We start from the raw sequence: 15,000 nt of genomic DNA, 5'->3' as shown, positions 1-15,000 counted from the left end.
GACAACTTTATGGATGGGGATGACAGGTGGTGATGGATACGGAGCTGCCTAGTGTAGGCCTTATGGTCTCTTGCAGTCTCCTTTATTCTTATGTTCTCATGTTCTATATTTAATACTTGAAAAATCTCTGCTGGGGAAAACATCTTGCTATTTATAGGAACTTCGTCCACACGTAGCGTTTCTTCAGCAGCAGCTGTTGAGGGCTGTCATTTTCAAAGGTTCTAAGGAAGGCACAACGATTAGTCAATTTCCCGAAGAGGTGAAAATAGATCTGAACGATCTCCGAACAGGAGACCTTGAACCATCTTCTAGTATGATGATTTTGCAAAAAATTTCACCACCACGTAGATTTCTTCAAACGCAAGGATACACAGTGATCGACAATAGGTTAACTCTTGTTTATCATTTCTGACCATTGCCAAGCAATTTGATTCAACCGATTCTTCACAAAAGATTACAAAGGATTACAAAGGCGGAGCATGCCGACCGGAGACCTTTTGGTCCATATCTAGGTCGGATGTGAAAAAAATCATAATAATGAATGAATAGATAAAAACTTTAATAATGTAAATAACAAATAGTCCACAGAGGAACATGTTTTTATATCATGGCCATCGCCATAGCCCAGAGTATGGTGCAAAGGTGTAGTTGGTTCTACACAAAAAGTATTATATAAAAAAGGTGAGAATTAAAAAAGCAACAGCCAAAATGGTTCAAAACCTAACTGGCGAAACATGAAGAAAAACGGTTACCCGAGTTTCCTAACAGAAAGTGCTGTAATTGAAACTATAGTATTCTTATCCGTGAAATTATGCACGATACATATTCTCAGATATTTACAAAATATACTTTGTAGCTGTAGCAAGAGAAGGTGATCTAATACGCACACACACACGCACACACACACACACACACACACACACACACACACACACACACACACACACACACACACACACACACACACACACACACACACACACGCTGTGCTGCGAGTCGTTACTCCAACCCTCGTGGACGGGGTGTTCGGGGTGTGTATGTGCGTGTAAGGTCACAGCATTAACCATAGATCGATCATATATGAGCTCTGAGCTCTCTTCCGGGAAGCTAAAGTAGTTGTCGATCAGATCACAAGTCCAACACGTGATCCAAGACCATAGTGAATCATACGCGCATGCACTCACACACGCATGCAGACCCGCTTGCGCACACGCACACATACACGCACTCACACACGCACTCACACACGCACACACACACACACGCGCGCACACACGCATACACACATGCACACACACACACACACACACACACACACACACACACACACACACACACACACACACACACACACACACACACACACACACACACACATACACACCAACACACATACGCCCCCCCACACACGCACGTACACACCTACATACAACACCTACGCACGCGCGCACACACACACACACACACACACACACACACACACACACACACACACACACACACACACACACACACACACACACACACACACACACACACACACACACACACACACACACACACAGAATCATTCTGACACAAAAAGAGCAACACATAGTTGTCCTCTTGTGTACGCCAGTGACATCTTTCGTGAGAGGAAGGTCAAACCCCTGCGGAGGGCTCCTCGTCTTCCTCACGAGCCCGCGACCTCACGCCCTCTCGACACTTCACACGTCATATTTTGTGCAGGCGTGAGATATCGGTCCTCCATCTCGCGCGTGAGAAAGCCCTTAACGATACCGGCACGGTCACAGCGTGAGGAAGTGACTGGAACCCTACAACTGACGCCTCGTGAGATATAAGTCCTCGCCTCACGCCCGACGTGAGATATGAACCTTTTCCCTCACGCGTGGCGTTATTGCCGCCTGAATGAATTTTGTTTTCATTTTGCCTTCTTTATGAGAGGGAGGGAGAGGAAGGTGAGAGGGTGGGTAGGTGAGAGGGTGGGTATCACAAAGGCCCTTTGGACGTCTTCCGCATATCGGCAGACTCTATTGAATCATATCCAAGAAACTCACGAATGCATATCGTAAGATCAGTTCATAGATCCAAGATCCGTGAAACACTTTCGTTTAGAATGGAGCTTTCCTTGGCTAATTAAAATCGCGTGGCGGAAGCTAGAATAGACAATAAATTTATAACGACAACAAAATAGTTCATCGAGGTAAATTCCGTACAAGTTCAACACTTTAGTTTTAGACAGATATTCTATCAGATGAATAAAATTTTGAGGAGGCACTTACAGAAATCACTAGATTTGTGAGGCGCAGCCAAAGAATTAGTACAAGATCCTTATAGCTGTAAGAGTTCCGGCCGACCAAAAAATAAATAATCACTGTTTTGGAAGCATTTTAAGCGAAAGAGCGCTGTCATTCTCGGTGGTGTCAGCAAATTAAGATATGTAGCGTATGTCAACGTGGTGAAGGGATGATCAAAGATGACCTCAAACTCTTTCTTGTCGTGTTGTTTCCTAAAACGAGTAAGAACCGCCTGACGTGTGTTATAACATTGAACCTTCCATTACTATTCACACGCGTAAATATGTTTCTGTCGCCAGATGATCTTGTTCTGTTTGTGGGAAACCCACTCACGCACAGCGAAATGGTGGAACTTAAATCAACTAATACTTTTACGGCTTTTGACAATCTAAACATTTGTTCTCGCTGCCGCCAGCCGAGTCTGTTTAGTTGAGGGAAACCCGCTTTGTAGCGCATGGGGTTAATGCAGTCATCGGGGAAACGCATAATTATATTTAAGAACCGCGTTAATTGAGGTCGCGTAAATAAGGATTCGCGTGATTATGGTCGCGTAAATAAATACCGAATCTCCCTACAGAAAGGGCAACTCCACCCAAAATTAATACACAGCGTAATATCAGATGATAGGTTTTATTATTTAGCCACACACCCCTATAAGAGGAGATGGCCATGCAAATTTTATTATTATTATTACTACTATTATCAATCATCCTCCGGACGCATGAAGCCAACCAGTTTTCCATGCCCCCTTCCGAATGAACCTATTCTTTGCTTGTTTTTGAGTTCGACCCAGGGTAATGTTACTGCGGGTGATGTGGTCTGAGGCTACGCCATTAGACCAACAGATACGGGGAGCCCCCTCTGTCGTCTCCAACCAGACGGATGAGGATCAATGTCGAGGGTTTGGGTGTTCAGGAAGGAGACACAGAATATGGACGTAGGCTACCTCCGGACTCTTCGCATTGGGCCAAGGCGAGAGAAGAGTCAGGGGGCTGTTCGATCCGCCATCTAACCTCGTCGTTAGTGATGTGCTGGAACCACTGGATCCCTCCATTCTTCCTGAAGACTGTGTTGTCAAATCTGGTCATCTTGGCCACCAGGGTATTATATTTAGTTGTTTTTTCTTTGTGAGACATGGCGATGTTTACAGAAGGGTCTCAACAGAAACTGCATTACTGGATGCTAGTGGTCGTTGCCTCTTAATCTCTGGCTTTAGATTTCCAGTATCAGAGACAGTTAGGCCAGATTATTTGAAAGCGGGTACAAATTGTCCAGATCAATAGTGTTACTAAAATGGAATTGGAGGGTAGGTTTTATTTCGAGTGAAATAATAATTGCATCATATATATATATATATATATATATATATGTGTGTGTGTGTGTGTGTGTGTGTGTGTGTGTGTGTGTGTGTGTGTGTGTGTGTGTGTGTGTGTGTGTGTGTGTGTGTGTGTGTGTGTGTGTGTACTGGGAACAAACTTCCATTCTGGCTGTAGAAATGTTTCCTCCCAACAAGGTACACATTTCCTTTCAAACACTCCCCTCCCCCTCCCTCTCCCTAATTCCCCAAAGCTCTTAAACCCTTTCTGATTGGAACCAGCCGTCACCTGACCCAAACAGTCGGGTGTCAGTCGGAACAAAATCTCCGAAGTGCGGCGCAAAGTTGAATGGAATCGCCGAGGGGCTCTTTAAGCTCTTAGGCCAGGGGACCGTCCATCAGCTGAATAGAACCGCTTGGTACTAGCCAGAAGAGACTTTTTATCAAAACTACCCCTTATGAAGCTTCCCTCCGTTTCATCAACTTTGTATATTACCTTTATTCCTCCCCTCCACCTTCTCCATCATCACCTGCCTTACCTTCAATCCTTTCCCTCCTTCTCCTCTCTAATCTCCCTACTATCCTTCTCCCTCGAGAATTCTCCTTCGAGAATCTAAACACTAACGCTGCATGTTTTTTTTAGACCCTTTCCACGTTCTCCTCCTCCCTTCTTCCTTCTCCTTCCCTCTCCCTCAATTTCTTCTGATCCCCCCAACCCTCAGTCCCCTCCCCCATCCCCACCCCCCTCAGTGCACTGGGTCCTATTCCTCGAGCTGATTTATGATATCTGGCCCAGACATCTACCTCGGGAAATCAGCTGTTGGACCCCTAACTTGCTAAGATATCGTTAGGGCTATCTCACCCCCCCTCCCTCCCTCCCTCCCTCCCTCCTTCTCTCCCCACCTTCCTCCCTCTCCCCTCTCTCCTTGCCTCTCCCTTTCCATCTCTCCCTCTCTCCCTCTCTCCGTCTTCCTCTTTTCGCCCCTCCCTCTTTTCCTCTATCCCCCCTTCTTTTTCCTTCTTTTTCTCAACCTGTCCTCCATTCTTACCCTCCCGTCCTACCCTCTCGTCTTTCCTCAATCTTACCTTTTCTCCTCTGTTTTCCTCTTTTACTCTTTTTCTTTTCCTCTCTTTCATCTCTCTCTCCCTCCGTTTCTCTCCCTCACTCCTTGTCCTCCTTTCCCTCTCCCCTCCCTCCCTTCCTCTCCCCTCCCTTCGTCCCTCCACCGCTGGCGACCGCTGGCGACCCCCCCTCCCACCACGATTTCCAGCGGAACAGTTCCTCTCGATTGTTCCGTTGTTCCGATCTACCATTTGATTGTTCCGAAGACCCGTTCCCGTGTTCCGGTCATTCGTTCATTACAATAGACTTTTCTCTGTTCTTCGGGGAGCTATCTTTGCTTTCTTCTGGTCACTCGAGTACATGTTCCGGGAATGATTTCTGATGTTCCAGTCTTTCCGTTGTTCCGGGAACTCATTCCAATGTTTCGGTTACTCGTTCCGATGTTATGGTCGTTTATTCCGCTGTTCCGGTTGCTCAGTCTGTTCTGGTCACTCATTCCGGTGTTCTGGTTACTTTTTCCGAGGTTCCAGTAACCCATTACGATGTTCCAGTAACTCGTTTCTTTGTTCCAATCACTTCATTATTTTTGTTACACGTTCCGTTGTTCCAGCCACTTGTTCCGTTGCTTCGGTCACTTGTTCCGGTCACTCATTCTCTCGTTCAGATCATTCATTCCGATATTCTGGTTACTTTCCGTTGTTTTGGTCACTCATTCCTATATTCCGGTAACTCATTCCGATGTTCCGTTAACTCATTCCGTTATTCTGGTCACTCATTTCATTTTTCAAATCCCGTTGTTCCAGTGTTCCAGCCATTCATTCCGTTGTCTCGGTCATTGATTTTGATGTTCCGGCTAACCAGTCCGATGTTTCAAGTCACTTAGTCCGTTGTTCCGTTAACTAATTCCAATGTTCTGGTCCCTCCATTGCTTTGATTATTTATTCCGTTGTTTAATCACTCGTTCCGTTAAGCAAATTGCTCATTCTGTTGTTCCGGTCACTCCTGTAGTTCTGACCTCTCGTTCCGTTAATCAAATTACTCTTTCTGTTGTTCCGGTCACTCCTTCTGTGGTTCTGACCACTCGTTCCGTTATTCCAGCCCCGCTTATTCCTTTATTGCGATCATTTGTTCCGTTGTTCCGGTCACTCGTTCTGTTGTCTCCCCGGCAAGATCCAAGAGGCCATTCATCTCTCAGGGTTTGCTAATGACAGACTCCAAAGACCTCTCTTCCCTTCTTGGCCTTTCCCCCCCTCTCCTCCCCCCTCTCCCCCTCTCCCCCCATCCCCCACTGCCCTACCTTTCCTCATATGGGATATTCACTGCGTAAATCTTATGCAGTCAATATTTTGGGGACGTTGGTGTCACCCATACGGATCAGGGTCACGTGATCAGGGTCACGTGATCAGGGTCACGTGGTATTATCGTACTATTGAAAACTAGTCACCACAACAGAAGAATGACGTGCCACTTTTGACTTTCGTTATCTTCCTCTATTTTTTTTTTCTGACGTCCTTAAGCTTTCCCTGTTCCGTCTCTATAATTCCAAAGCCTCGGCAAGATAATGTTCCTTAGGAGAGAAGGTTTGGTTGTCGACAACAGAATACAATCTCCTTCCAGTCTTTTCTTCCAGTTTTCGCTTTTCCTTCAGCCTCCATATCTATTCCATCTCCTTCCCTCGTTTCTCTTTCTCAATCCTTTCAAATTCTTCTTCACTGCTCTTCTTCCTTCCTTCCCCTTCCCTCCCCTTCTCCTTCCCTTCCCATCCCTTCTCCTCCCCTTCCTTCCCCTTCCTTCCCTCCTCCTACCATGTCCTGCTCTCACCTCCCCTCCCTTCCAAGCTTCTCATCTCAGCTCTTGTGTGCCTCTGAGGAATCAAAGAGTCCGCAGACTCTCAGAGAATCTTGCAGAATCTCAGGGATTCTGAAGGGCCCACGGAGATTAAACTCCAAAATGTTTGCAAATTCTGAGAGATTAAAGAAATTCTCAGAGACTGTAATGCCTCAGATGATCTCAAGAGACTCTCAAACGCCCTTCGACTCTTCGTAAGTCAAAGACATCGAACGGAACACTGGACTCTTTTATTTGGGTTACAGGTGGTAGAAGTAAAAAAAAAAAAAAAAAAAATCGATTAACTCTTTTCTTACAATGATGCTCTATATTCTATTTATGTTTCACCTAGACATTTTTTATTTATCATAAGCTAAAGATCCGATGCCACAGAAGTTAAGAATATCTCAGTTAATCTCTTCCCTCGCTTATTAGACTTTGGTGTACCCTGGTGGGCTCAGTTTTGGTCAAACTTCTATTATATCAAAGGTTCTATTGCCAATGCTTCTATATATTGTCAATACATCTATTATCAGTAACTATGATATTTACTCTCCCGGGCTTTTGATATCAACCAAGAATCCTATAGATTTTATTTTAGGATGTTTTACATTAACCAGACACAGTCAGTACTGTTTCGAAAAATTGTCCGAAAATATTTACTTTGCTTGAGTTCCTTAAAGATTTTCTTCTTGTAAACGTCACAGGATGTTATCCAGTTGAAGATAGGACCTGGTTTCGAAGGAGTTGAAATATTTCGAATTACCATTTCATCCTTTCCATCAAATGTGTTTCTCCAAACCTTAATGATACCGTCTCGCGTTATTCATAACAAAATAGTTCATTTAACCACCTAACTGTGTCTTGCTGCATTGCTTCTGAACTGGGGTAGTAAGCGGGATACAGGGATGAACCGTCATCCACGAGGAGCTAAGACGAAGGGGGGGAAAGGGTGGTAAGATGGGAGTGGAATAGGTGGAAATGGGTAGTTGCCTTTTGACTTAACTACCTTCCTTGCTATATAGATAGACATAGATTAGACCTTACTGGAAAGAACCAAGGGTCAAAAGGACTGGGAAATTAAAGAAAAACATTGTTCTGTCCAACGCCAGAGGATTTTATTCAGATTGAAACAAAACATTCAAGACTACCTGAGTATGAGTCGAGTCTGTCGCTTACGTCAGGTCGTCCTAAAGCCTGAAGAAAAGAAAACGACGCGCTTTGGCGGTGAGATCGTGAGGGTATCAGTCGAAATCAATCCCTTACCTTCTTCCTGGGTGTGAGAAAGACAGGAGCCTTCAGAGCGTGAGGCCATCCTGTGATAAGCGTGAGAAAGCTCCTTTCAAAGATCAAAAGGCGCAAGCATTGTTCACTCCTTTCTGCTGTTAGGGGATTTTTATTAAATCGAGGGAAAACCTTTTTCGCAGCAAAAGGTTTGAAACTTATCGCGAGCTTGTCCTGATTAACCCTTTTCCTGCGTCTTGTGTCACCAGATGATTTTATTCAGTTGAGGGAAAGCCCTCCTTCCTCATCAAAAGAGCTAGTTAACTTATTCGCGAAAACTTATTTAGCTTCCAGAAGCATTAGGGGTAGGAATTCAACGTATAATTTTTTAACCAAAGCGGGGCGTAAGACAATCATTTTTCAATCCGTGAATATCACCAGTTTGGCTATTAGATGATTAGTATCATGTTGGATGTTAGGGGGAAGGCAAACTCGTCAATGCGTGAGCTAATGTCGTGGGAAAACGTGAGGATTTTACATCCCAAAATTCGAAGGGCTTAGATGCCGTGAGTCTAGAGGTTAAGCCACTATACAACTTGTGAGAAAAACAAACTCATTATTTCGTGAACCAATTCCGTGTCAAACGTGAGAATGTTCCTTTTCCAAACAGCGTGTGTGTGAAGGATAAGGTCATATACTATCTCGCAACTCGTGAGAAAGACAAACGCATCAGCTCGTGAGTCCAAGCCATGAGATGCCCGTAAACAGCGAGAATTTAGAACCGTATGAGGCATGGAACTCTCCAGGAAACATCATGAACTGGAAGCATCCACCTGGAAGCGAGCTCCTTCACTCATACTGCAACGCCAACCCCTGGGGTTTCTTTGAGCAAGCCCCACTGTAGCCACTCATCCCATTCCAAAACATCTCCCGGCAGGATCGGTCGACTGGAACTGGCCAAGAATTCTGTCAAGCTCTCCTCTGTCTTTGCCGAGAAATCCCTCTTGCGGAGATAACCCTATGAGTTAGATCAAGACCATAAATAACTCCATATCCTCTGGTTTAGTTCATAATACTGTGGGCATATCAACCCATCGAAAGACTTCCTAGTATCGCCCACCACTGTTACAGGCTATACCACCAAGACAACATTGTTGTTGTTGGTATGAACTGCAATTCAATTTGCCAGCGTTTTCGTCCTTGTGAATAATGTCATCCCACTGTTGTGTGTTATCTTTTATTTCGTTTGCTGGAAGTTGTAGAGAGATGACAAAGGTGATGTTATTTTGTTGCCCGAGATTTGGTGGAGAGTTATTGCCGTTTGATTTGGTAAATAACGGCGTAGGTGGTTGTTATGGGGTGTTGTGTAAATCGGACATTTTAGTAATGTGTGACACCGTGCGAGAGGACTTCCATTGGCAAATGGGAGGGTCGTTTTCTGTCATGAGGTGGCCGTGTATGGGGCAGATACTGTATGTCTTGGTCTTAGGCCTACTTGTGCTGTTTCAGAACATCGGTTATGTTAATGAGGAGACAGCAATGGACGTATGTACAGTAGCGTTTGATCGTTTTAGGATGATTTATTGGGCGTTGTTTCTAGCGTCGTTCTCACGTTTTGCATTAACTGAATGCTGATCAAAGGACGGTGCAATAGTATGTTACTAGCAATGAAGTGGATGTTTCAAAACGCGATGCGTTTCAAAGGATTACAAAGGATTACAAAGGCAAAGCATGCCGACAGGAGACCTTTTGATCCATATCTAGGTCGGATGCAAAAAAAAAAAAAAAAAAAAAAAAAAAATCATATTAATAATAAATTAAAACAATAACAATGTAAATAACAATTAAAATACATAAATAAATGCATTGGTATAGTTGAATAACAAACAGACAGACAAATTATAACAAAACAAAAACAAATAATATAACATAAATTATAATAATTACAGCATCTTACTTAGGTATTTATCTAAATGATTCTTAAAGCTTCGAACTGAACTACATTGCACTACCTGTGTAGGAAGTTTATTCCATTCATTAACTACACGGTTGGCAAAGTTGTTTCTACCTACTTCCAAATTGAATCTATTTCCGGACAGTTTGAGACCATTGTTTCTTGTGTGATTCTCATTCAATGTGAAAATTTTGTCACTTTTGATGTTGTCAATTCCCTTTAAAATCTTAAAGACCTGTATCAAGTCACCTCTGAGTCTACGCTTTTTTAGGGAAAACAGATTCATGTGGTTAAGTCGATTTTCGTATGATTTATTTTTGATATTTGGAATCAGTTTTGTGGCTCGCCGTTGTACTTTTTCCAGTCTGTCAATGTCTTTAATGAGATTCGGTGACCATACGGAAACAGCATATTCCAAATGTGGACGAACTAACGATTTATATAGTTTCTAGTTCGTGAGACTCCTGAATACACACACATACATAAATGCATACATACATACATACATACATACATGCATGCATACATAAATACAATACATGCATACATAAATACTATACATGCATACATACTGTACATACATACATACATACATATATACATACATAAAAACTAACAAAAACAAACAAGCAAACTAATGAACTAACCAACTAACCAACCAACCAACCAACTAACAAAAACAGACACAAAATTGACCAAAAGCAACATTTCGCCCCCAGATTCCCACCAGGGAACGGACTAGACGTGCGAGTACACTGTATATTCCACCACTTCTAGTCCCACCATCTTCTCTACTGACAACACGAAGAGGAGACTTAGCAGATTAAAAGATTATATTAAGTGAACCTTTCTGCCACCTCTTTTTATTCGCCTAAGCACCTCCTTTTCCGGCGAAGAAGACGTCACAGAACTCCGGACACTCTCGAGGTCGACAGGAACCTTCTTCAAGAGGCGTCCGGCAACCAAGTACCTTGTCGTGTCTTCCTCGAAGCACAATGGCCGGAGGTCGACAGCGACTGACCACGTCAGCTTTTAAATAAAACCACCAGACGGGAGGAGGAGGAGGAGGAGGAGGCGGGGGGAGGGGGGAGGGAGGGTGCAGTAGACACCTTACCAGGACACAGTGACCGTAAAAGATGAGATCATATTTATGTTACGTTGTTCTTCTTGAAATAAGAGTCCGGTTTTCCTCTCAGGGGGTCTTGTTCTCTCGCGGCCACAGAAGCGAACCGTCGTATTGTTTATGAGGTCGTACGATTTCATTGGGATACTTGAACTGCCATATGAATATACAGACATATGAATACCTCTTATATATATGCATGAGTCTATTGTATATGGTAATAGCTACGCAAACACTAAAGTATGCGTTGACTTTATGTATACATATGTAGATATACATTGCATGTAGGTATCTATGAATATATACTCATAATACATAAGTTCGCATATACTCATGTTCACACACACACACATACACATATTTATACATATACATATACATATATACATATACATATACAATATACATATACATATGTATGTATATATATATACATATACATATATATATATACATATGTATATATGTATATATGTATGTATATGTATATATGTATGTATATGTATATATGTATGTATATGTATATATGTGTATATGTATATATATATATATGTATATGTATATATGTATTTATATATGTATATATGTATATAAATATATTTTTATGTATGTATATATATGTATATATATATATATGAGAGACTGTCTAAACCATTCATCATATATATATATGTATATATATATATGTATATGTATACATATATATATTTATATATATACATATATATATATATATATATATATACTAGACCACCCGTGACCCGTTGAGTCAAATAAAATCTTAAATGATACGTTGTTAATAAGATAGTCAATAAAATCTTTATTAAGACAATGCTGTTATATTCACAACATTCTTTGTACAATTTGAATGATTTAAAAGCATTTTAATATTTTCCTTTTGCTTAACTCTACTCAGCGCAACATACAATTGTCCATGCTGAAATACAGGTTTGTCTAGAACTCTAGATAAACTAAAACTTTCTGAAAAGTCTGTCCTTGAGACTTATGAATGGTCATGGCAAACGTTGATTGAGCTGGAAACTGAATTCTTGCAAATGGAATATTGTCTCCTTCAGATAAAACAATTTTCAATCTTGGAATTAGAAGATCGTGACGTCATGTCGTTGCTTGGAACACTACGCATCATATGATTTATATGGTTCGTAATATTTTAATAAACTCATTATGCCTCATAGAAGCTAATTCAGGAGTTGGCTATACTTTTAAATACTGAATATGAAAATTTTAAATATTAATGGTCAGAAAATATGTAATCGGAAAATTGTGACGTCATGTCGTCGTTGCTTGGAACACTACGCATCATATGATTTATACGGTTCGTAATATTCTAATAAACTCATTATGCCTCATAGAAGCTAATTCAGGAGTTGGCTATACTTTTGAATACTGAATATGATTTTTTTAAATATTAATGGTCAGAAAATATGTAATCGGAAAATTGTGACGTCATGTCGTTGCTTGGAACACTACGCATCATATGATTTATACGGTTCGTAATATCTTAATAAACTCATTATGCCTCATAGAAGCTAATTCAGGAGTTGGCTATACTTTTAAATACTGAATATATAAATTTTAAATATCAATGGTCAGAAAATATGTAATCGGAAAATTGGAAATTCAAAAATTGGCAAATTGGAAAATTAGCAGTTGTATCGTCTCGCGCTCAGCGCTGGGGTTCCTTGGGACCCACAGAGCGGATGTCGTGACGTCATGTCTCTTCTTCTGATTGGCTGGTCCTCAGTCGTGACGTCATGTCTCTTCTTCTGATTGGCTGGTCCTCAGTCGTGACGTCATATATCTTTTTCTGATCTCTTCTTTTGATTGGCTGGTCCTCAGTCGTGACGTCATATCTCTTCTTCTGACTGGCTGGTCCTCAGTCGTGACGTTATATCTCTTCTGATTGGCTGGTGACGGTTTCAACCCAGCAAGATAACAAACAAGATGATCAAAATGTTATAAGTATATAGATATATATATATATATATGTATAATATACATATATATAAATGTATATATGCCTATATCTAAATGTATATATACATATATAAAAATGTACACACACACACACACACACACACACACACCCACACACACATATATGTATATATATATATATATATGTATATATATACATATATATACACATATATACGTATGTATCTATACATATGTATATGAATTCACATATGGACCAAAGAAACAATTACTCCTAAAAGGTGGTGGTGAGTCAAAGTACACACCCACTTCGTATTCATTAAAACCCATTTATCGTCCCTCACATCACTGCACCACGTAGGTGAAGAATCATCTCTCTATCCCCGCTATACTCCTTGGGTCAAAGACAATGCAGCGAGACACAGCGTTTCCATAGCAGGGTTCAGCAGGAGAAGCCGGTTCCCCCTCCCCCTTACATGTTACAATAGAACACAATTTAGTACTGGAGTGCCACTCCGCTACCACTTCACCGGAGTGATCACATCACCACAGTCAAGTGAGATCAATCTCAACACCTTAATCCACGTGAGAAGTCTTCCCAACTTGACGACAATCTTGGTTCGCCAGCCGGCGCCAGTATACTTGAGTTGGGAGCGGCGGCACAGAGGTTCAAACGATCTATTACTACCATAGTCCCATCGTTCACGCGCGCATTACAGATAAGATCTTCACTTAAGCCCCGAACCATAACTTTGTTCCTCTTGGACGCAAAGCTTTTCAGTCGATGGGCTCGCTGTGTTGAGTCTGTTGTGGCAAGCGTCCCGATGTTCTGTTCAAAATAAAGGAATTTTTATGCGTGAAAGGGGTTTTTTGTTGATCTGAAGCCTACTTGATCAACAATTTCACTCTAAGTCTTATACACCACCATGTTTTATCTTAATCTCACTTTATCCTTTTGATTTATAGTTTTATCTTATTTAATTTTTATTCACTTTAGTTTAGTTTACTTTTTTCTATTTAATCTTATCTTATTTCATTCTATTTTACTTTCATTTTATCCTATTTTATATTATTTTATTTTGGTGTGATTCATTTCATCTAATTTAATTTTCTTTTGTTTTGTTATATTTCATTTGATCGAATTATATTTGATTTCATCACTGTTTCATTATCTCCTTTTTTTCTTTAGTTCCATTTCATCTGAATGTACATGTTATAGTATATTACATTCTAGATTATTCAGTCACTTGGTTTGAAGTCCTGACGTCAATGTCTGTCAGCCACTACCCAACCTCTCCAAGGTCACATGGCATAAGTTTCTTTCCTCGTTCTTGTTTTGTGCATCATTATTTTGTATACATACTTGTTCCTCCACTCACTGCATCTATCTGCAAAAGAGGACCATAGTTAGTTGGTTGCAATATGCAGATCTCTCTGCCCTTTTGCTCGTATTTTCTTCGATAGTGAGCTATAGTTTAATCTATTGTATTTTATTAAATTACGTTCTATCTTATTCCATTCTATTATATCATATTTTATCCTATTCTATTCCAGTCGAATCCAGTCTAGTCTATTCTAGTCTAGTCTAGTCTAGTCTAATCTAGTCTCGTCTCGTCTCGTCTCGTCTCGTCTCGTCTCGTCTCGTCTCGTCTCGTCTAGATAACATATCTGGAAAAGAAACCGGATTGTGTCAACGTCCCGGTCGGGTTGTGTAGGGATTTTGTTCTGTTAAATTCAGACATAACATAAGAATGAAGAAGACTGCAAGAGACCATAAGGCCTACATTAGGCAGCTCCGTATCCATCACCACCTGTCATCCCCATCCATAAAGTTGTCTAATCGCTTCTTAAAACAACTGATAGTTTCAGCGCTTACTACATGGTTACTAAGTTTATTCCATTCGTCGACCACCCTATTAGTAAACCAATTCTTGCCTATTTCCTTTTTAAATCTAAATTTGTCCAGTTTATAACCATTACTGTGAGTCCTGCCCTGTTGTTTTAATATGATGACCTTGTTTGTATCACCCTTGTTAAAGCCTTTGATCCACTTGAACACCTCTATTAGATCACCCCGCACTCTGCGTCTTTCCAGAGAGTGTAAGTTAAGGTGCCTAGGCCTCTCTTCGTAAGGTAAGGACGGTTTTATTCAGATCGGAAAAAAACTTTTGTCTGGGAAAGACCTCGAGCTTCACCCATCATCGTTCCTTCGTGAGGATTTGCTTAATTTCACAGAAC

Source organism: Oratosquilla oratoria, chromosome 4, assembly GCF_046742065.1.
Source record: "Oratosquilla oratoria isolate Oo_2021 chromosome 4, ASM4674206v1, whole genome shotgun sequence".
Taxonomy (NCBI): domain Eukaryota; kingdom Metazoa; phylum Arthropoda; class Malacostraca; order Stomatopoda; family Squillidae; genus Oratosquilla; species Oratosquilla oratoria.
This window is presented reverse-complemented; position numbering follows the sequence as displayed.